Genomic DNA, 23,514 nt, shown 5'->3' with positions numbered 1-23,514 from the left:
GTTACTAGCAAGGCAGATACTACTGTAGGGAAACTTAGTAGATGGTGAGTGGGTTTAAAGAATGGCTATTACATAGTAATATAATAGCCACTCTGAAGCACCTTTAAAGATGAAAAATGACCTCCTCAGACTTACTTCTTTCAGGCTCTTCACTAGGAGGTTTTGCCCTAAGTCAAGCTGAGACAGAAGATCTGGGAGTGATGGAATGGGCATATCTTGTCAGCACTTAAAGGTGTAGGCCAGTGTTTAACTTAGTTTGAGGAATTCATCCCCCTCTAAATGAGAGAGAATGGAGAGAATGAATTCAATATTGTTAGCCCATAGCCCTTTCTCTTTTCTCTGGGTGATAGAGTTGCAACACGAATCTGGATTGTTCTCCCCAATTCCCAGAGATTAGATGTCCACAATGAAATTTGCTTTCTCATAATAGTGAATTAAGGCCTAATGCTTACTGATCATGTTCACATAAAGCTGCATTCTCTACTTAATGGGATTTTTCATGGGTTTGATGCTGAATGATTAAAGGAAGTGGTGAACAAACATTAAGTTTTGTATTCCTACTTCATTTTTTACTCTATGTCTCTTATTTATTGATGGTGTTTAACTCTGTGAATGCTGAAATAAATCATACTGATATGTCATAGATGTTATACCAATGTAGTCATATGTCGGTTGAGTTATTCATCTCCCTTGCAGGCAGTTCTCAATGTCTGCAGCATTTATCACCTCAAGGAAGTCAGATTTTGTTCGACTTATAGTTATACCATTCTTCAAACTTTACTTACAGGCTAGTGAAAGAAAAAAAATATTTTTGCTGCTCATACAAACGTTGCAATTCAAAGTATTTTGACTACTCTAATGAGATAGTGGTGCTTCTGATGCGAATTTGTCTTAGACATTAGCATTATTTGAACTGAAAAGTTCATCTCCCAAACATAACTTGTAAAGATTGTCAGTATGGGGGATACAGCACAGTGGAAGTTGTACTGAGCTAAGTGATACAGTTGGAATATGGGATAAATTGTGAGCAATTGACTTGTTCCTTAGTAACACTATTATTGATCTTTCCAATAAATGAGATCCAATCCAATAATTCTAGATGCTGGAGAAGGCAAAATCTAAATCATCCTTCCTGCAGTGCCAGTTTTTATAGGATTAAATGCTAAGTAATTGGCCTTCCCTTCCAAAAGCTATTGGAAAAGACAGATTTAATGTTGCTCAGAGCTTTCCAGCTCCATCTGAAGCTTTGTCCAGATTTAAATTAGCCAGAAAGTCCCAGCTCTTTCTCATTGTTATGTAGCCATTGGACTTGGAGGCACAAGAAAGGAATCCAATCCAATCTACCACCCCAAGGTAGGATTATATTCACATGAGCAACATTTCTCCCAAAGAGGAACAAAGAAGAACATGCCAAAATGAAAAAAAAAATGTTAGCTATTCAGTTATTATCTATGCAATGTTTAATTGTATTTTAATTGTCTAACCCAATTTATGTATTGGCTAGGACTTTTATTGTCACATGCAGAAACAATTAAAATCCATGCTATTGTATAGGGCTATTGTTTTTCTACATTAAATTAAATTCTAACATAGTTCTTCCTATATCTGTTTGCAAATTTGCAAAGTCTTCATGTAAATTCATATACATCTTTTGCTTACTTTTCCTAATAATTACATATTTTGCACCTTTTAAAATAGCTAACTGTATCACAAAATACATTCAGGGAATGAATGACAATATATAAGCTTATTTAAGTTTGCATATAGCTTCAGGAAATGTAAATTCAGTTGGTTGGTTGGTTGGGTGGGTGGGTGGGTGAATGATTGATTGATTGATTGATTGATGAAATTGATATGGCTGCCCATCTTATATACCATAACTCTGAGCAGCTTGCAGCAACAACATATAAGAAATAATTTTTAAAATCCAGCATTAAAAAACAGTGCCCTATCTCCTAAAGCAACACTCCCCAATAACAAACAATCAGTGAGCTGCAGACTCACCCCATCCCAATGCTTGGGGGAAGAGTCATCTTTCTAAGGCCCTCCCAAAGGCTAGAAGGGGGAGGCTGGCCAGGTCCCAGCAGGGAGGATGTTCCACAGGGCAAGGACCGCTACTGAGAAGGTGCATTTCCTAAGTCCTGCTAGATGAGAAGCTCTAAGGGAAGGGACCTGGAGCATGCCCACTCTATCTGACCAGGTGGAATGGGCAGATACCCTCAGGAAAAATGGTGCCGCAGGTAACTTGCCCCCATGCCATTTAGGGCTTTAAAAGTGATAACCAACTTGAATTGCACCTAGAAAAACAAAACAAAACTGGAAGCCAGTACAGCTTGTGTAGCAATAGTCTAGTGTGGGCAAACCAAGAGGTGCCTGAGACTGCACATGTCACTGTATTTTGGATCAGTTGTAATTTCCATATGGCCTTTAAGGGCAGCCCCATGTAAGCATGTTGCGGTAATCCGACCAGGAAGCGAATGACTGTGAGTGAGGTCTCCCAGTTCAGGAACAGGTGCAATTATCACACATGATGGATTTGTGCAAAGACCCCCTAGCCATGGCTGCCACCTGCTCCTCAAGCAGAAGCCATGAGTCTAAGAGGTCCACCAAATTGTGCAGCAGCTCTGTCTGGGAAAATGTTACCATCAAGAATCAATGATGACACCTCTCTGAATCCTGGGGGTGGGTGGACAAAGCCACTCTGTCTTGCTAGTGTTGAGTCAAAGCTGGTCCCTCTTCCTCCAGACCCACATAACCTCTAAGCACTGGGTCAACACCTATACAGCATCACCTGCTAGGCCAGGTATGGAGATGTATAGCTGGGTATCATTAGTATACTGATGATACTGCATTCCATCCTGATGAATGATCTCCTCCCACCATTTTCATGTAGATATTAAAAAGGAGCAGTGAGAGGCCTGAGCCCTGAGCCACCTCACACTGAAAGGGCCTAGGAATGAATCTCTTCCCCTCGTCTCCAAATGCCATCTGGAAGTGGCCATGAAGGAAGGATGGTCCCCCACTCCAACTCCCAAAGCCAGTCCATGGCTAATGGTATCAAAAGTTGCCAAGAGATCCAGGAGGGCCAAGACAGTTGCATCACCCTCATGCCAAGCCCTCCAGAGATCATCCACAAGTCCAAATAATGCTTTTTTAGTACTCTAACCCAACCTGAACCCTGACTGAAAAGGTTCCAGATAATCTGGTTCATCTGGGGCCCTCTGAAGCTGAAAGGCCATCACCCTCCCAACAACTTTCTATAAATAGGGAAGGTTGGAGACTGGATGAAAGTTATCCAACACTCTTAGGTCCAAGGGTGGCCTCTTGAGAAAGGGGCATACCATTGCCTCCTTCAAGGCAGGTGGTACCACCCTATCCCACAAAGAAGTATTAATCACTGCTTGAACCTAACCACATGTTCAGGTTCAGATTGTTACTATTATTAGTAATATATTATTATTAATAGTAGAAATAGTATTTTGCCCATATCTAATTTGTTAATTTCGATAGATTTATTGAAAACATAACCACATCTATATCCAACCCATTTTTATAAATTAATTTGAATGGTTGAAGTGTTGGAATAGGACAAGGAAGAATCAGTTTCAGACTCCTTTCTAATAATGAAATCTTCAGAGTGAGCCTCGCCCAAATGATTTTTGTGTATTTGACTTACCCAGCAGAACTTTGATGATGATAACTGGCAAAAGAATTACACGGACTTCTTGAGTTTCTTGCAGAGATTCACACAAAATTACTTGTCTGTTACTGAATTTTTGGAAAGTGGTCTAGAATAATTGTATGTATGTTTGATAGGAAGTCAGCCTCATTTATTTTAATAAAACTGATTTCCAATTTGCTTTTGGAGGAATAGCCACCAAGGACAACAAAGATTCCTATCACAGCTTCAAATGTAATGGTGCCTACTGGTACTGTGTAAACTGGGGTGTATTTTGAGCAGGCAACTGATGAAATCATTCTGATGCTTGCCAGTCAAAAGCATTCCAAACATGTATTTGATGAAATTCCTCACTGAAAAATCAGATTCATAATGGCTGGTGGAATTATTTTCATTGCTGCTTCTCAGGCATTACTGTACTTTTCAGTATCTATAAGAATCAAAAAATTAGCAGCAGATTGCCTTGAATGTCATTTTGAAATCTGGTAATCTCCAGTTCCATACTGACATAATCAAAGTTAAACAGCACATTAATTTATTTAGAAATGTCACTAACATTTACTTTCAGAAAAGGGATTGAAGTAACCATCGTGCAGGATTATGGTTGCTCAAAATCATTAAATCTGTCATTACACTCTTGGCCAAGCCTAGTCAGATGATTATTGTGTTTCTCAGTGTTGAAGAGACCAACAGCAGCTTTATTTTCTCTTAGTGAAGAAAAATGCTGCATTTTACATTTCTTCACTTGCTGTACCAGAGGGATACATTCTGAGTTGAAAGTTGTTACTTCACTAATGATGTCAGTAATTTTCTTCTCTTTGCCCTCATGTGGTGGTGCCCTCCCAGTTCTTCTAATGAAAATATTTCCCAGTTATACTGAGGTCAAAACTGACCTAAATCCAGACCCCAGGTTTAATATGCTAAAACAATGCAGTAGGGACCATCTAGAAGATACCTGATCATGTCATCCAAGATCAGTTTGAATTTCTCTCCATGGAAGCCACTTCCACCTCCCTTGAAACCCTCCCAGTTGGGGAAATCTGCTTAGTCTTGGCTAGTTATGAGTTAAAGAACACTGTTATCTGTTGAGTAGCAGCTCAAGGAAAGAGGGAAAGTTATGTCCTCTTTACAATTGGTATTGAAACTGAGTGTTGCCCAACAATTGGTATTGAAACTGAGTATTGCCTGGTGCACTACTAGTTGCTATTGCTACTCACTTCTCCAGTGCAGTTTTTTTGGGTGATATTAGGGCTGTGCAGGGATTCAAAGGAATACTTGGCTTTGTTGAAGCTTTGAACAAAGTTCTTGTCTGCAGCTGCTTTGCAAGGCATTGGGAGTCTCCTCACTTGAAAGACTGAAGGGACAGGATAGGGCCACTTAAGTTGGGTCTGTTCTTACCAGTCTTCTTTCACTGATCTCCCTCTGTGAAAGAAGGCTGAGAGAAGCCTTCAGCAAGTGGTATGGGAGTAGGTTCAGAGTAGTCTACTTCTGCATTGCTGGTTGCTCGATTGGGGATCGTCCAAAATGGATGTCTCCAGATGTACTGGGGAAATCTTGCAATGTACACTTGAGGCAGCTAGTCTGAAAGCATTGCCTGCCTGCTTGCCTTCTTCCAGGACCAACCAATGAAAGCACCTGGCTGTTGCCCCTAAGGGAAGTAAGGCAACAATACCACCTACCTGCTTACTTTCTATCCATTGGCCAAAGCTTCTGGCGAGCTGGTATGAGAGCATTGTAGATGGCATTCCTAGTCACAGCATCACAGGGGAGCTCTTGCAATGCATCCTGTCTGCTTGCCTCTGCCTGGCCGAACATGTACCCCAGAAACTTTAGTTGTCCTTGCCTGATAGCTTACCTTCCCTAAGATGCACTGGCAAGAACTCTTGTTCAGTGGGTGCTAGAAGGGTCAGTTGGGCCATAATGTCCCAGGGTTGCTCCTGGCCAGAATGTTCCATCCACTCACCTGTCTGGTGAAGACCACTGGCCATTCGATGCAAAAGGAAAGAGAGCCAGAATGCTGAGATGACCATTTTCTTTTCATGCTGCAGATATTATTGCAATGTTCACTGAAGATAGACAGTCTGGAAGACTTTCAGTGAAATCCAAGAGGGCTCCAGACTGAGTGGCTGCAGCAAACACCACCAAAGGTGAGTACCAAAGGTCTTCTAAGCTCTGTGATTTCAGCACATCCTGTGGGGAGCTTCAAAGCCACCCATCCTGGAAGCACTTCATTTAGCCTGGGGGAGATGACTCAGAGGAATCTTCTCCTGTAGCATGGGCCAAAGTGGCTTGGAGCTCCCTTATTACTTCATCAAGGCCAAGTGGGTGATCTCTTATTTTTGGTGAAGTGAATCTAATTGCTTCCAATGGCCCAAATCACTTTAGTTGTGTCATAGAGTCCTAGTAGATATCAATCTCCCAGCTGTGCATTTTGAAGACAATAAAACTTCTCTTTGAAAACTGAGTTCTTTTATCCTAATATTAGTTGCTCTGTCAAGTTGATGGAGGATGACCACTGAATTAAAGTTATACCCCCCCCCAAAGAAAGGAAGAAAAGAAGAAAATATCAGTTTAAATGTTCTTGGAGTAATAAACTGTCATTTTATTGCATATAAATCGATCTATATATGGAAAACATAAATAAATGACTAATAAAATGATTGATCAAATAAAATAATTGCAATGGAATTGAACTCGTAATAAATAGTAAATGAGAAACTAATCGAGGCATTATTGATACACACACACACACAATCTTTCTAAAAATTTCAACGTAAAAGAAAATATTCTATTTCTCACTCCAGTGAAAGCTCAAAAATATTAGATGGCTTTCAGGTTCAGATGAAAATGCCAAGAGCTATGCCATAGCTACTAATGAGTGAACCTGGCTGTCACCAGGCAGGGTGATTTTATCTCCCTCTTCATGGCCACTCATGGGGCAGTCTCATCTGGTATGGTTGATTGGTGGTTCTCTTCTGATGGTATAGAGGCATAAGGGATTCCAGGCAGAGTGGGGTGCTTGTGAGTCTTTGCCACATTGCCAAAGCATCACACAGAAACTCAGTCACATCATCACAGTGACAGGTGATGGGAAGGCCCTTGACTCAAAACTCCACTCATGGAGGCTGGAGAAGAGGGAAGGGGGGTCATTTCATGCATCAGATAGCTACACAGCTAGAACCAGCACACCCATCTTGATTCAGCCTTCTCTGAAACAGGAGTGGCGCTTGGCTTGCCTTGGTTTGGAAGCAGCTTTTGGGGGTGGGTGAGAGGCTTGATAGATGGATGGATGGATGGATGGATGGATGGATGGATGGATGGATGGATGGACAGACGGACAGATGGATAGACAGATGATAAATAGATGATAGGCAGGCAGACAGACAGGCATAGACAGACAGGCAGACATAGACAGACAGACACACACACACACACACTCATATCGACTTTGTAGCTATTTGGCTATTTTAGTTGCATCTGACAATAATGCTGAGAACGTCCACTAAAAACAATCGCTAGATTCCCATATTACACTAAGCTATATGGTTTTTATTATTTTTTATTATTATTATTATTTTTTATTATTATTTTTATCCTTGGCTTATTGAATAAGATATAGTCAGCTGGGATTGCACAATGCATTATTCACAACACATGGTTTATTGAATACTGGTGAAGAGTAGCATACTCTTAAAGCTTGTTCAGAGTTTTGAGATTTGAATAAATCCCCTGTTCTGAGGAGTTCATTTTAAAATAAGTCATAACTGACAGTTCCAAGTAGGAATAGTGAGAAGAAGACAAAAGTCTACAGTGGGCACAGAAGTGATGGCTGAGAAAACAGCAGAAAGAGGTGGTGGCAAAGCATCCAAAGATCGGATTGGTTTATTAATTTATTTTTTTCTTTCCAAAAACATGGTAAGGAAAATGTAAAAAGTCCAAGAAAAGAAAAGAAAAGAAAAGAAAAGAAAAGAAAAGAAAAGAAAAGAAAAGAAAAGAAAAGAAAAGAAAAGAAAAGAAAAGAAAAGTTTATTAGGAACAAAGTGAAGCACAGTATTGATAGGTTGTTACTTTGACCTCTACAGATTTTCCTACAGGCCAAGCAGACCTTTCGAGAGAGACCTACTGAAGCCACAGGCTGTTACTGGCCAAACAGAGTGCATCATCCTTGCCTCAATCAGTGATCAAGCCAGGAGATCAGCTTAGTAGTTCTCATGCCACCTTGGCCTCTCAGGCATTCCCCACAGACAAAGCTCACTTGAGTGAAACCCGAGGGCTGATCATGTGTTTCATTAGTTTAGATGGACTGTGGGATCTTTTCTCAGCCTGGGACATACTGTAATAAGTGATTGGGTGACTGGTTCTTGTGGGTGGCCTCACTTAAAGAGTGACAATGTGACTCATGACACCTCAATGGCTCACCTTTTGGGCTACGGGCTTTTTCAGCTGTGGAGGTTACCAAATGTCTGGATGCAGAATCTAGAACAGGCTGTCCAAAGAGAGGCAAACTTTAGGAGGTAATTCCTTAATAGACTTATCAATGTCACCCTGGCCTTGGCTCTCTCTTATGTGCGTTCAAGGTCATAAGGAGCATGGCACAGCATATCTTCAGGCCACGCTGTGGAATTTTTCTTTCTGTTATTAACCTTATTAAATTCAGTCCTGTGCTGAACAAGCTGGTGAGTAAGAAAGATGGAACAAATGTACCTGAATCCTGGCATACAGAACAAGCTGATTAGTATTTTTTGAATCTTGTCAGCAATTGAATAATAAAGGATATAACGAAGCCTCCATTTTTCTCCAATTATTAATATAAACTATGATATTAACAAAAAAAGATCAGCTAAGCCAGGTGGTTCATTATGTACCTAGTAATTGCAATGTGGATGAATGTTTGAGTCAATCACAAACTGAGTGACTTTGGGTTTTAGGGCCTTCTGTAACTGGGGATTTACCATCTTTGGTGCTGGATGGGGTTACACTGCCCCAAACAGACCCAGTGCACAACTTGGGGGTTCTTCCGGACTCACAACTCCTGCTCAAAGAGCAGGTGGCAGTCGTTCCCAGGAGAGCCTTTGCACAGCTTCTTGTTGTGCCCAGTTGTGTCCATTCCTGGATCAGGAGGCTCATGTCCTAGTCACCTCCCAAATGTACTACTGCAATGCACTGTACATGGGGTTACTCTTGAAGAGTATCTGGAAGCTTCAGCTGGTGTAAAATGCAGCAGTGTGGGCAATTACGTGTGCTCCTAGAACAGCACACATTACACCTCTGCTCCACGAGCTGCATTGGTTGCCAATTTGCTTCTGGGCCCAATTCAAGGTGTTGGTAATAACCTTTAAAGCCCTACATGGAATGGAACTGGGTTATTTGAGGGACTGCCTCTCCCCAGTTACATCTACTTGTCCTATCAAGTCCAGCAGGAGAGGCATGTTGTGGGTCCCATCAGCTAGGAAATGTTGTCAGGTGGAACCTAGCAAGAAAACCTGTTCTGCCATAGCCTCCATCCTGTGGAACATTATTCCCCCTGAGGTGAGGTTGGCCCCAACCCTGTTGGCCTTCCAAAAGGCCCTCAAAACATGGCTTTGTCATCCGCTTGAGGATCCCATGGTAGAGTAGAGCCTGTTAGATGGCTGTATAATGGTTAATGGACTCCCACCCAGTCAGGCAGAGAGGGCATGTTGCAGACTGCGTTAGTGAGAGAATGTCAGCTGGTGGGGCCCAGGAGGAGACCTTCTCTGGCATTGCCCCTGCCCTTTGGAATATTCTCCCCGCAGAAGCGTGGTGGGCCCCTACCCTCCTGGCTTTCCAAAAAGGTTTAAAGACCTGGCTCTGCCAGTGTGCATAGGGTGATATGGGCTCTAACCGTCCTTGGGGGTTGTTAGCACCTTGACAATCCTCACTTGAATTATCTGCCAACTCTCCATCTTTCTTGGAAGCCATTTATTTATTATTAGGACTGTTTTATATTGTATTTTAATGAATTTTATCTTTGCTGTAAACCACCCAGAGTTGTTTCAACAAGATGGGCGGTGACAAATTTGATAAATAAATAAACAAACACAGTATGTTTTCCCACCATTTTGTTTTTTTAATTTGTTTCCATCTTGTTTTTATTTTAATTTAAATTGGTTGTTTTAATGGTTTTTATACATTCCTGATTATTACTATGCATGCTGCCGAGAGTCACTATGTGAGGTGTGCAGCTATACAAATGTGATTAAACAAACAAACAAACAAACAAATTAAGTTAGAGAAGTTCTTCGGGAGCTTTTTGGAAGTAGAAGATCAATCAGTGTCTGGTTGGCACAGAGTATTTTAAGTATTTTGAAGCCCATACCAACAACATGAAGACTAGGCTATGATGGAGCTGCAGTTACAAGTGGGTTGCCTGCTGGTTTCCAAGCTATAGTTATAGCACAGCCAAGAGGTACATACTGTATGTCCACTGTGCCATCCTTGCCTGGCACCATGCTAATCTTCTTTGCGTTATTCCAGTTTTAGTATATGTGCCCCCAAAGCAAGCATAAAAACCATGAATCATGCCACTAATTTCTGTGTCATCCTTACATCCTGATGTTAGTAAATGCAAAGTTTTATTTCCTGCTGAAATGGCCACAATCCTTCTACCTCTGTAGTTTTATGCTACTTTATGCTTGTCTTTGACCAAAATAAAGATTTGTTGCTGTTGTTCTGTGACTTCTGGGCTGCCTGAATGACATGGGAATCTCTCAGGTAAGACATAAATTTGCAGGCCTGAATAAAATTGTCTCTACATGTTATGCCCTACAGCCATCACCCCAATATCAGCGACAGATGAGAAGTTATACGCAGTTGGGGAACTTCTGATCAAGAAATACAATAGACTTATCAAAACCCTTGTCATTCAAATCATGAAAAACGGGCAACTTTTTGTGATAGAAACCTATGCCCTGTCATCAGGTTTCACTGAAGTCTGCACTGCATATTTCCTTTTTTTTTTTTTTTAACTGTATCTATGACAGTAGTAGCTGTGGAGAGGTTATTTCCCAAACCTTTTAAAAACCCACCTATGGAGGAACATGTTATAAGAGTGCAAAATGGATTGTCCATGCTCGCACTTGAGAATGAATGTGCTAGAAAACTAGACATTTCAAAACAAATCAGCATATTTGCAGATGAAAAGGGACAATTAAAAAAAAATGTTTGCATGACCCTTTACAACCCTGCTGCTATGGCTTCTACCTGCACACAGCCAAGGATGATTTCACTGGGACTCAGTCACTGACCCAGCTGGGTCATAGATGGTGGACACACTCTGAGACTGAACAACATACACGGTAACATGGATGGTTTAATCAGCAGATCATGTCGTCCAGGGCTGAAGAAGATTCTTTTTTTTTTTAATCAACTAGGGAAATTTGAGAAGTAGAATGAGCTGCTTCTCCCTACTGGAGAAGCTAAAGGCCTAGAGTTACATGAAATTCAGCAGCATTTCTCTTTGAATCCAAAAGGAAGTCTTTCCTCTTTTGTCCATGTCAGCACTTTTATAGATTCTTATATCTCTTAGTGGTACAGGCATCACACCATATAATTTGGTTGGTCATTATGTTTCTTCCCTCAAATGTCATTGATTATAATTGCTTTGGATTTTCATTGGTTGTTGGTTATATCCTGTCAATTAAAATGGATACTAAATTGATGGATTAGACCAAAACATTACTTATTAGTTTGATTGTGTTTTTTTTCTTAATTGGCTCTCTCACATCTGGACTCTCTTATTAGTAACCAAATAATAAATTTGCCTTTTCCAAATATTCTGTTCTTGGAAGCAAACACCCATAATTGGATTGCTTGGGTCATATATATCTGTGATCTAGAGTCTCTGAAGCCCTCTCTTTAAAAATAAAAATTAGAAATAAAATTAATTATAATTCTATAAGACACAAAATAAAGCAAAATATAATTAAAAGTTCATATGCATTGATTCCCACTGATACATTGCAAAGCTAATCAAAGCTAATGGTAATTTGCAAATTTACTGAAGCTAGATCAGATCACACTTGTGCCACTTGCATTTTATTTAAATGAAACTTGTTTCACTGCATTAGAATACTACATTACAACAGAGCTCAGTTAAAAAAAAAAAAGGAGGAATATCACAATAATCAGCAGTGAAAATCCTTTCTAACAGGAAGCTAAGTCTGAATAAGTTCTAGGAAGTTAAATTCCTCCATGATTAAATAGGAGTGATATAAACAAAGGTAAGTTTCATTAGTTTTAATTACTCCTTTTAAATATGAGAAAATGCAAGTGCATTATCTTTATTCTTTCAGATTTCAAAGTAGCTTTCAACCATGTAAAATATCTTTGTGATTCATGTCCATCAAATCTTTCCATGAATGTAAGTTGCAGGCCAGCTTTTATTTTTGCTGTTTATATCCTTAGAGCTGAATAGAAATGGATTCTTTATGGATTCATTGAGACAATGTTTGACTCGTAGTGTAAATCCTCAAAGAAAGACTTTCAGGTCCATATAAAGCAATATTTAGTTCAAGCCATGGCTCCAGGCAATCCTTTCTAGCCTGGAGTTCTGCTGATTCAGGATTCATTCAATTCAGGTTCTGACAAATTCTGTCCACCAATAGATATGATCTTTTATTTAAGCATCCTTAAAAGTAAGTGAAGTTCAAATGAAGTTCAGTCTTCATTTGATCCTGGTGCCAGCATTTTTCACAGAGCATCCCAAAGTGACCAAAATAACCCCTTTGAATGGTGTGATCTTGTAGCATCATTCAAACGATCACTGCCCATTGAAAACCACACCCATGAAATTAAATCTCTATCAAGCTTCTCCACCACAGTGGCTTGTAAAGCAGACACCCTACCTGCTTTAGCATTTACTTCTAATTGCACATCTGAAATGGCTGACATTTCAGGGCAGTGTCTTAAGTTCTTTAATAAGGACTTGGGCACCACAGTACCATGCTCTTTACAGTCACACGAAGAATAAAACCTGAACATGGTCTCCTTTCATGCTTGTAGCTTTTGTAGATTGAGTTTAAGTCACAGTTGACTAGAAAGCTTGACCTCCAAATGCTGCTATCTGAATTTAAAGTGAGGATATGCAGCCTCTAAGTATGGTTAGTCCTGCTAGGCAGAAAAGGAACTATCTTTATATGAGTTAATTCAGCCAAAATACATTTTATAAATGTATTGGACATCTCATGTGTTAACTCTAACGCACTGGCAGTGTAAAATGGTGGAAGGTATATATATTTGTTCCAGGTTGTCCCATTGTGGTAGTTATGTAGATACTGTATGGTATTGGGAAAAGAAAAAAGATTCAGAGATTTTATAATGTTGAGCTATGTACCAAAATTTTGGAATTTAATGATATCCAAAGAATTTTGGATTTATTATACAAGGACTCTGGTTTTAAAAAAAAATCTATCACCTTCAGTGGAAAGAATCTGTTATAAAACATGGGTTTTGAAATGTGTTTGCTTTCCACATATAAGTTTGTTTTGTATCAATGTAGAGGAAAGTCTGAAAAATACTTTGCTCAGGTAGTCAAGATTTGCTCTGTTGTTTAAAAAATGAGTTAATGTCATATATTTATATCTATCATGCTCTCTCAATTCTTTTTTCTTTTTCCTTGATTACTTAGTTTTTGTTGTGTTTTAATTTTAATTTTATTTTTCCTTGTGTGTATTATAAACAATAACAATTATTTTTTTTGAAAAAGGGGACATATTAATGGTAGACTTAGCAAAAGTAATCAAGATGAATGAAACAGTAAGTATCCTTACTTGTTAAAAATGAGATAGAAAGGGAATGAATTATGTGCCAAGTATTAACAGAGTGTCTTAAAGGAAATAAAGTCCTGACAGAGTCTGCTTTGAAACAGAACCTGCATTTGAAGCAAGTTCTCCAACAGAAAATAATACCTGATACATGAATCAGAACAATCACAGTTTAGCCCTGATTTCCACTGACATAATTCAAAGAACATCTCTCTTCTTCAAACATTTCCATATATAAGAGCTAATGTGATGCAGTGATTAATATGTTAGTCTACATCTTCAAGTCCACCTTCAGCAACAAAAACTCACTGGGTGATTTTGGGCCAGTCACTCTCTCACACCTCATGCTGCCTCACAGGGTGATAGTTGTTAGGAAAAATTGGAGGATGAACTACTATATACATCATTTTGAGCTACTAAATGAAAGGCAGCATATACATCTAATAAACAAAATGTTTCAAATGCCTGAAAAGGGATCCTCCCTTTGCAGGAGTCATTCTTGCTTTCATAGATGTATTTAATGTTTCTGCAGAGGGAATGGCCTTGAAGGACAGGAGGAAGAGCTGTTACCAAGGCAATGGTCAGATAAGAGAGGCTTGAGCCTAGGCCAAGAAACAAACTTGAGTAAATGTCTCATATAAGCCCCTCCCTAATTCACATGAAGATAAAGTGAGGGAGGGGGAAGCACATTCAGATTTGCAAGTTTCAGTTACTATAGCTGTTACAATAAAAGTAGTTCTGATCTATATGGCTTTGGTTTATTAGTCTGGTCTATCTTGTGGGGCTCACAGTTCCTAACTGGGACTACAGCAGCAGTAAGCTATAGCCTATAGTTAGCTCTATATGAAGGGGCACATGATTTCAGGAAAAAATAAGCAGCCTTCCTGGATAAGCTCTTGGCCACCACCAACTGAGTTACTAGAATCTTTCAAGTTACCTGTTGAAGACAGGTCCTGTGGTTCTGACATGCTGTATTGGGGCCACAGATGTGCAAAATTAATTTCCAGTCCACATTAATTGTGCAAAACATTGAAGTATAACAACGGCATTCTTGAACTTTAGTTGCAAAAAATGATATTGGCCTAAAAATCAATTTGGTGCATGGGATTGACAGCAATGTGCATTCTTAAGATAGAAGCTGTTGACCAAGCATCATGCTTGGTATGATAACAAAAGAAAATTGTGCCCTGATTCTAAATGAATCCAAGCAGTATAACCTTTTCTCCTTCCCAAGTTCACTTGCTACTTTTTGATGCTGGACTCTGTCCTTTGTCTTTTCTTCATTAGCCTGACGTTACCAGGTGATAATGTATCCATGTAGTGTGAAAAGCTGTGAAACACAGACACTTGCAATGCATACCAAGCTGATGACAGAAGCATAAGAGAAATCTAGGCTGCACTTTCTCTGTGTGCAGAACACATACCCCGACTAGCTGTTATGGTCTTCCGAAGATATTGTTTACTAGCACCTATTGTCATTATCAAGATTATACAATGTCAGCTGAATTCAGTTTGGCATATATTGAACTGAATTCATGTGCTAATCAGTGGCTTGTTTTGTGAAGCAAGAGAAAAGTGTAATTATCTAGCAGTGAAGATAACGAATATGAAAACAAAAGGGTTTTTAGATAGGTGGCAAGTACAATACTAATATTTTAACAAAAGCAGCCTTGTATTCATTCCTAGGCATAATAGGACTGCTGCGATTTCTGTTGTATTAGAACTCTGCAACACACACATGCACGCACATATACTGCCCGTGCATTTTTAAACTTTTTACATTTTACCTGTTGAATAGCTAGACGTATCCTGCTTTTTAGTCTTTGATTAAATATATTTCAGATACATAAAATCCTGGAGATGTCTGCCTTGATAGAAACTTCAGGAATGCGCAGAAGCTTAAGAACTATAAGTATCGCCCATATTTAAAGGCTATTTAGAGGCTACGTTCCAAACAGGTACCAGAAAGAGCTCTGAATCAAGGCTACCACAGAGATAACATTTGAAGATTGCTAATCACATAGATTGCTGGATTCTTTCCACCAAATCAGAGATAAGGGATGAACCACGATTTGGTGGTAAAGCATATGCTTTGCACACACACACACACACACACACACACAAAACCTCACAGTTTCAGATCTAAGCTTCTTTAATTTTAAAAAAAGACCAAAACAAAAACTATTAGCAGATGGGAAAGATGACTGCCACAGATGGAGGGAAGTTGTTGCCAGTTATATTAATCAATATTGGCCCAGCTAGATGGACAAATAATCTGACCTGGTATAAGGCAGTTTCCTATAGATCCTCTGGCAAATGCTCCACTTCTGGTGTTAGTCTGGAGAAAAACAAGTTCCTCTTTAAAGAGAAGGTGTAATTCAAACCGCTTTTGAATTTGTTTATTCTGCTCTTCATCCCCCAGTTATTTTCTTCAGTGCTCTGTACAATGTGATTGGATTTACTTTGGGATGGGATCTTTTTTGGTATATTTACTAATATGTAAAGCTACAGGCTGAGGGAGTATTTCTCAGCCCCGTCCTCTGAGTAGCTGCTCTGCTACAGTTCTTCATGACTCTCAATTGGGCTTTATTGGGTTTAGTACTTTTGATCAACCCTGTGCCCCAAAATTTTGAGGTGAAAGTACTGGTCATATAATTCTGGGGAATAGCAATGAGAATCTCTTGTATTTTTCCCTACTTCAGCATGCAGCACATGACAGAAGACAAGGTTTCTGCAAGTATCAGTGGACTCCAAAGAGAGGTAAGAAAAACCTCTTAGCATAGCAGAGAAAATTGTCCCAGTCTTATTGAATATGAAAAAGGAATGGGGAAGCCTCATATTATAGAACTTGTACATCTTTGCTTCTATCTAGCTGGCCATGTTGAGCTCAGCAGAATGTTTCCAGTAAAGCATTATTCTGACTCATTTGTGCCTGAGTGTGGACCAGGATACTGCGTATACCTCCTAGTTGGTAGAAATGGGTGATAGTACAAGTTGACATACAAGGTGGTCTCTAATGTAGAGATCTTAGCTGGCATAGAATAACATGAGCAGGCTGGGCTTTGACTGTACTTATAGCATCCTGGCCAAAATGTGACAGAATAACTAGTACAGTCCATACCAGACTGTCAGAACTAGTAATATTTTATTTATTTATTTATTTATTTATTTATTTATTTATTTATTTATTTATCAAATCTGTCACTGCCCATCTCGTTAAAATGTGACTTTACACCCACACACACACACGATGACAGTAAAACTGTATAAAAAGAGAGATTAATCTTGAATGCTATAAATATTAGTGTCCAAGAAAGAATTGATGAAAAGGAAATCATAAATGCTCTGAGAACATTGAAAAATGGTAAGGCAGCGGATGCAGATGGTGTCACTGGACAAATGTTAAAATAGAAGTGTGGTTTGCTAATGGAGTGCCAATGTAACTTGTTTAACATGTTTGTGAAAATTATATATGGGCCTGATTATGGAAAGAATGCCCTTATTGCTTCCCACATACAAAGGGGAATAAAACAGCCCTGAATGTGAAAGATAGCTCCGATATGGTACCCAAAAGCAAAATGTGCTCTTGGCTTATCTATAAGCATTTATAGCACAGACACACACAGACACACACACACACTTATATATTGTGCTTCACATATCCAGGGCTGAGAGGATCAGAAAGAAAGGGCTCATTTCCTACGAAAGGGGTGGTGATGAAAACATAATTGGTATAATTTTTTCCTCCTTGCTGGAGTAGAGTTTCACACCTACTTTCTAAAAATGCATTATAGTATTAATGTTGGCTCACAGAAAAGCTAATGATCTGAACACAAGTCAGTATTTGTGGAGATCTTTAATGATACACTTCCAAAGCTTTGTGAGCGTGCAGCAAACCTTTATATCAGAACCTAAGAGTATGTCACTCCTATGGCATAATTGAAACCAATTGCCAAAGATCCTCTTTTTCACGTGCATAAATCACATCCTGGATTTTCTTTTCTTTTGCAGAGTGCTACTCAACCCGAATATTTTGAACCCGAATAATGAAATGATTAGCTGAGAATAGCTAGTTTCAACATATCAACTTGCATAGGAATACGCCGCTGTAATAATAAAGCATCAAGGTGTTGAACCAGAAATCTGATGGCCTGGATTATAGTGAAGCAGCTACAGCTGACTTGTCACAAAAGATGGAACAATTTTATTTTTCCCAGGCTCTGCCTCAGACAGCTCATTGGTTCTGCCATGGTTTGCTCTTTTCATAGACTCACTTTCCTTTTGGAAGACTTTCTTCTGTGTCTGAATATTCTGTTTCAGGCTATCTTTTATGGATGATGTCCTAAAGCGCTATAGCTTTTTTGCAACACTCTTCACAAATATTGCAGGTAACCTTCTTGATCTGCCTCTGCTCCAGAGTGAATATAATGGTGGATGAATATGTTTGCTCATGCACGGGTCTATGCTCATATTATGGCTTTGTGGGGAAAGATGTCATGTTCTGGAAATCAGCACTTTCTTCAAATATATCAGAGTACATAGTTAGATATCTCATGAGCTCCAAACTAATTCTTCAATCTGCCCTTGATTGTAACATTTCAATATTTTTCTAATACAACCTCCAGTAAGCTCTCAAGTTCACCTAATGATCACCAAAGCAGAAAATTTCATATCAGTTCAATCAGAAAAGTATACATAATATAGGAGGTGCATTAAGTCTTTGTGACTCTGTAGAATACTTAAATCTAATGTAAAATTAATTCAAAGTGTTCCAGCAATGAGGAAAGGAGATATTTTATTTATTAAAATGGTATTTATGATATTATCCTTCCTTTTCTTTTTAACAGCAAATACTTCTGTCACAGTTTTCTAAATAAATGGGCTATGATCTTACAATGTAACATTTTAAATGCTGAATGTTTTGTTTTGTAGTTATATAATCCATACATTTCTATGCCAAATTAAGGTCATTTATCATGAATTTCTTGGGCTCCTCTTTGCCTCAAAAATACTTAGGATGTTATCTCACTTGTGATAGTACACCAGAAGACAAAATGGACAGATCACTAACACCAAACCATAGGAAAGCCATAACATTCAGGTATCAAAACCTCTGCCAGTTAAGTTGGATGAAGGTTCCAATCCAGTAATTTTTGCCTTAATGGATATTTATGTAGATATCTAATGGCATCTAACCCTCTAGGAAATTGGGAAAGAGGGGAGAATCTAATGGGATCTCCAATCACCCTGCTCAGATGTTTGCTTCATGTGAAGAAGCTTCAAATTTGGTTTAAGTACATATCAGTGCATGTTGCCTTCATCATTGATAATCCTCTTGCATGCACCCTTCTCACTCATTTTCAGATTTTCCCATTTTGAGCAGCAGAAGAAAGTCACACATTTAAACATATGTACATCTCTTCTCACAGTTGGAGATGCAACTTTCTCAGGGGTTTGTAGTTATGAGGGAAAGTTCTGCTTGTATTCAGACATGTGCAAATAGAACTCTCTTCTGTTCTTCAGCAAAGCCTTAAAGTGCAAATAGCCATGTAGCTTGCACTGTGGAGATGGTCCCAGAATCTACTTCTAAGCCTTCAAGCAATGAACGAATGTATCAGTTAAAGACAAAGAATGCTGGCAGGCAAATATAAAACCCAGCCTGTTGGGGGTTTTTTAGGGCTGGGCCAAGCTTCAGTATAAAGGTGACTTGATCTGATCCCATTCCTTTAATCAGTTCAGCATGTGGAATCAAATTCAGATCAATTGAATTTCATGGATTTTTGTGCATGCTCTCAGCCCTTCTCTGAAACTGAATAAACAGTTCAAATTGAAATGTCTAAGTTCAACCATCTTGACCATCTCATTGATTCTGATCAAACGGATGATTCAAATCAAACTGAAAATTTGAATCAAACTGACTTATCAGATCAGTGATTCAAATTGGGTATTGGGTGATCTGCATAAGCTCCTGTTTCGTTCCTAGTTTTGGATATTTTTTTTAAAGGTAGAGAAGCAACAAGACCAGTAGGAAAATGAAATCAGTAAGCTCTGACATCATTAGTATTTACCTAAACACTATGAGAATGTGATGTTTATGAATGCTACACTTTTGTGATTTGGCCCAAGGCAGATTTTCTTTACAAAGTCCTAGAATCTGTTGAAAATCACAAATGCTTAATTAGTCCCTGAATTTCAAATAGCTATTTTGAGGAAGTACCCTTCCCCCCACTCACAGATTTCTCAAATGTGTTAACTTTGCAGGTTTCTCATAAAGTGTCAAACTAGAGGCAGTTTCCCTTTGTTTGCAATCAACAGGATTTGTCTTCTTGAAAGAGCATGTAAAAATGATAATTCTGTATTAGCAATTCCCACAAATCAGTCATGTAATGTTAGGTATGAAACAGGGTCATCTCCCCAGGTGTAAGAACACACAGTACTGTTCCAGGATCTAGTTTTGATCATAAATTCATTTGTTTTATTTAAATGAGTCTCACTAAAAGATATATGATGCTTCTAGGCTAATTTTGAGCCAGCTATCAAACAAAAGTTGGCTTCGTTTATACAGTGAAAGAAGACTGAAATAAACTGGAATTCAGTAGTTTTGCTACCTTTTCACCCTGCTGAGATTTAAACATTTTTTTAATTCTTTTAAGACAAGTACTGCATTTTAAAAATATCCCTGAAACTCCATCAAATAGGATTGTGTAACTTTATATTAATAAAAAAGTGATTTTCGGTACATTATGAATTGAGAAAGAAATATGCAATTTTACTGAACTGTTTTAAGGGGAATATTGAAACAATCCTAATATAAAAACAATAGCCCAGTGTGCTCCAGTATTCTGATGTGTGTGTGTGTGGGGTGCATGAAATCAAGCTGTATGCTAAAAGTGAACAAGACATCGACTTGCTGATCTACCTGACATGGACCTACAGTGAGGATACTGGGATGTCATTCAGACTGGAGAAGTGTGGCCAGATGGTGGTAAAGAGAGGGAAGGTAGTTAAGACTGATGGGGTGGAACTACCAGAAGGCCACAGAGCAGACATACAGACCAGCTACAAGTACCTTGGTATAATCACATGTGAACCATGAGGAGGAAGCAAGGAAGACAGCAACATCCAAGTACCACCAAAGGAAAGACAAGTCCTGAAGAGTCAGCTCAATGGGAAGAACAGATCCACATCATCAACATGTATGCCCTGCCAGTCATCAGATACCCTGCCGGTATAGTGAGCTGGTCAAAGGAGGACATGGAGGCTGCTGATGTGAAGACCCGGAAGCTCCTCTCAATGTACGGAGGTTTCCACCCCAAGTCCAACACCCAGAGATTGTACATCAACCGCAAAAAGCCAGTGTCCTGGATGAAACTCAGAGCATCCAGCAGTACATCAGTAAGATGGTACCCAAAGGTGAGCTGTTGAGAAAATCTGAGGCAGCAGCAGACATCGGAGGAAGTTCAAGCAGAGGAAGTCCCATGGCAAAAAAAGCCCCTGCATGGGATGTACCATCAACAGATAGCTTTGGTGGCTGACATTGGGAAATCCTGCCAGTGGCTGGAAAGGGCTGGATTAAAAGACAGCCCTGACTAATTGACCATAGCAGTGCAAGAACAGGCACTAAGCACCAGATCCATAGAAGCAGGGGTCTACCACACTAGACAGGAACCAAGGTGCAGACTGTACAGAGAGGCCTCAGAGACAGTCCAACACATAGTGGCATGGTGTGAGATGCAGGCAGGAACAGCATGCACTGAACAGCATGACTGTCAGGTTCAGCCCAAGAACAACAGCAAGACAGTCCAGAACAGTTTGGCTCCTTTATTAGCTTACACTTAATAGACAGAATCTCGCCAGACTAAATCTATACCACAACAAGTCACTATAACCATGAGGCCCTAGGGAGGGGCCAGTCTCATTCTCTTGGCTTTCCCACACTCCGGCTGGGGGCTGAGGAGGTGCTTCCCCTGGAATGTCTCTCCCCTCTCCTGGCAACCTTGAAGCTCCATTCCAGAACCTTCCCCGCTCATGCCTTCCATCACAATGACCAAGCATTGGCATAATTTGTGGAGAATAACAGGGCTAAGATCCTGTGGGACTTCCAGATCCAGATGGACAGGAGGTACTGGCTAATTAACCAGACATCGTGGTAGTAGACAAGGACCAGAAAACAGTGATGGTGATAGATGTAGCAGTGCCTAGTAACAGCATCATCAGGAAGAAGGAATATGAGAAGCTGAAGAAGTACCAGGGCCTGAAGGAGGAACTAGAGAGACGTGGAAAGTAAAGGCCAAAGTGGTCCCTGTTCTGATACGAGCACTCAGAGTTGTGACTCCTAATCTGGGAGTGTGGCTCCAACACATCTCAGGAACAACATCAGAGCTCTCTGTCCAGAAAAGTGCAGTGCTAGGAACAGCTAAGATGCTGCACAGAAACTTCAAACTCCCAGGCCTGTGGTAGAGGACCTGAGATTGAGGAAGACACATACCACACATAGAGGTGAGAGGGGATTGTGTGTGTGTGCATGTGTGTCTGTATCACACAGTTTCATAAATGAATTGGATGTTGCATAATATGGAGCAAAAATTACTCTTCAATGGTGATCAGTTCCTATTAATTTATTATTTCATTCTTACATCATCATTTGTAGGGTAGCTAGCTCAAAGTGAAGGTGAGGCAAGATAAAGAAAGAAGGTTGCTGATGGAGATGCCTTCTTTCTTGGGTTGATCAGTTCCATTCTTAAGGGAGGATGGAGGTGGAAACTTCTGTTGTATCCAGGTGTCACATATTCTCTGAGATTGGTCTGCTGTCAGATGTATGCCATTTATCTATTCTTATTCTAACCTTTTCATGGTTGGAAAGAAGTTCCATTCTGTCTTTCTTGGTTGCTTCCCTGAAAGAATATGTGTAGCTCAGGGTTGAACTGCGGAGTCCTTGGGGTTCCCTGAGTTTGGTTGTTTTCTTGCAAATGTGTCATTACCTGGCTAGGTACCATCTTCAGTGCTAGAATGGGATGTGGTTTGCTCTCTGTTTATATATTGTGGCATGCCCTGCCAGTGTTGGTGGGAGTGTGGGTTTTGTTTTGTTCTATTTTTTTCCTCTGGTAGTTCCTTGATTAAGGTATTGTTTACTGCTTATAAATCTAGTGATAATCTTGGTGTTAATCTCTGCTTATCTGGGCAATGATTGCTTGTGAGGAGGTGTTCTGGTCTTTTGTCTTCCTTTCTTTTGTCTCCTTTGAATAGTGTGTAGATGTTGTTTATCTCTATGTACCGGTTGATGGCTATGGCTGCCTTGTCTGAATATCAAGCTTCGAAGAATTCTCTTGCATTTCTGGATTTAGCTTGGTCTAAGATGCTGACAGTTTCCCAGTTAAAACTATGGTTAAATCTGTCCATGTGTTGTGAGATTAAGGAGTTTTCATCATGTCTTCTGACTGCTAGTTGGTGTTCATGGATGGACTCTGCTAGCCTTCTGCTTGTCTGTCCTACATGGTGGTTGTTACAGTAAACAACCAAGCTCAGACAACCCCAAGGACTCCACAGTTCCCTGAAAGACTATTACCTACATTCTATCCTGATTCATCGTTTCGACTGTCCAGAGCAAGTATTTAGGAAGTGTTAGGCTTTTTTTTTTTCCCGGTAAATTTGTCTTTCTTATATTTTTGAGAGAGTTCTTTGTTTACATGCCCCTATTTGATTGTAGTATACTGGCCATTCCATAGGCTGTATCCATATAAGTCTTGCTTCTGCTTGGTTACCTTTGTTTCTCCATGACCTGGTCCATAGTACTTTTCCAGGCACTGTGGTGTTTGTCTCACGAGGCTTTACATGGCTCTTACTATTCCAAATGGTTACTTTCTCATCTTTGCATCCATCCTCCTTGACTTTACATGCTTTCAGCTTTTCATCAGCCTCATTTTGGCCTTGTTTCTGTCTATTTCAAACTTTTCATGTCTCTTTCAACACAAACATTCAAATAGTTAGCTACAGCACACTCTATCACGCTAAACTAGTTACATGGTTATTATAGTATGTGTGGGTTAATTGTGA

At 39.6% G+C, this 23,514-nt stretch overlaps 1 long non-coding RNA gene across 27 annotated transcripts in view; it reads left to right on the top strand.

Annotated features, from left to right (window-relative positions):
* The window catches only part of LOC112540350 (uncharacterized), a 137,425-nt gene that overhangs the window by 95,921 nt on the left and 17,990 nt on the right, over positions 1-23,514 (top strand). For all 27 annotated transcript variants that reach the window (XR_015797207.1, XR_015797206.1, XR_015797205.1 and 24 more), the window contains 3 exons: positions 5,728-5,826; positions 16,164-16,221; positions 17,473-17,849. This is a non-coding gene — a long non-coding RNA (uncharacterized LOC112540350). The remainder of the gene's footprint in view (positions 1-5,727; positions 5,827-16,163; positions 16,222-17,472; positions 17,850-23,514) is intronic.

The sequence above is a fragment of the Python bivittatus genome, unplaced genomic scaffold (assembly GCF_059951505.1).
Source record: "Python bivittatus isolate LINGU-HERP-01145 unplaced genomic scaffold, Pbiv_v1 ctg000480_np1212, whole genome shotgun sequence".
Taxonomy (NCBI): Eukaryota; Metazoa; Chordata; class Lepidosauria; order Squamata; family Pythonidae; genus Python; species Python bivittatus.
Note: the sequence above shows the minus strand (reverse complement) of the source record. Positions and strands in the feature narration are given on the sequence as shown.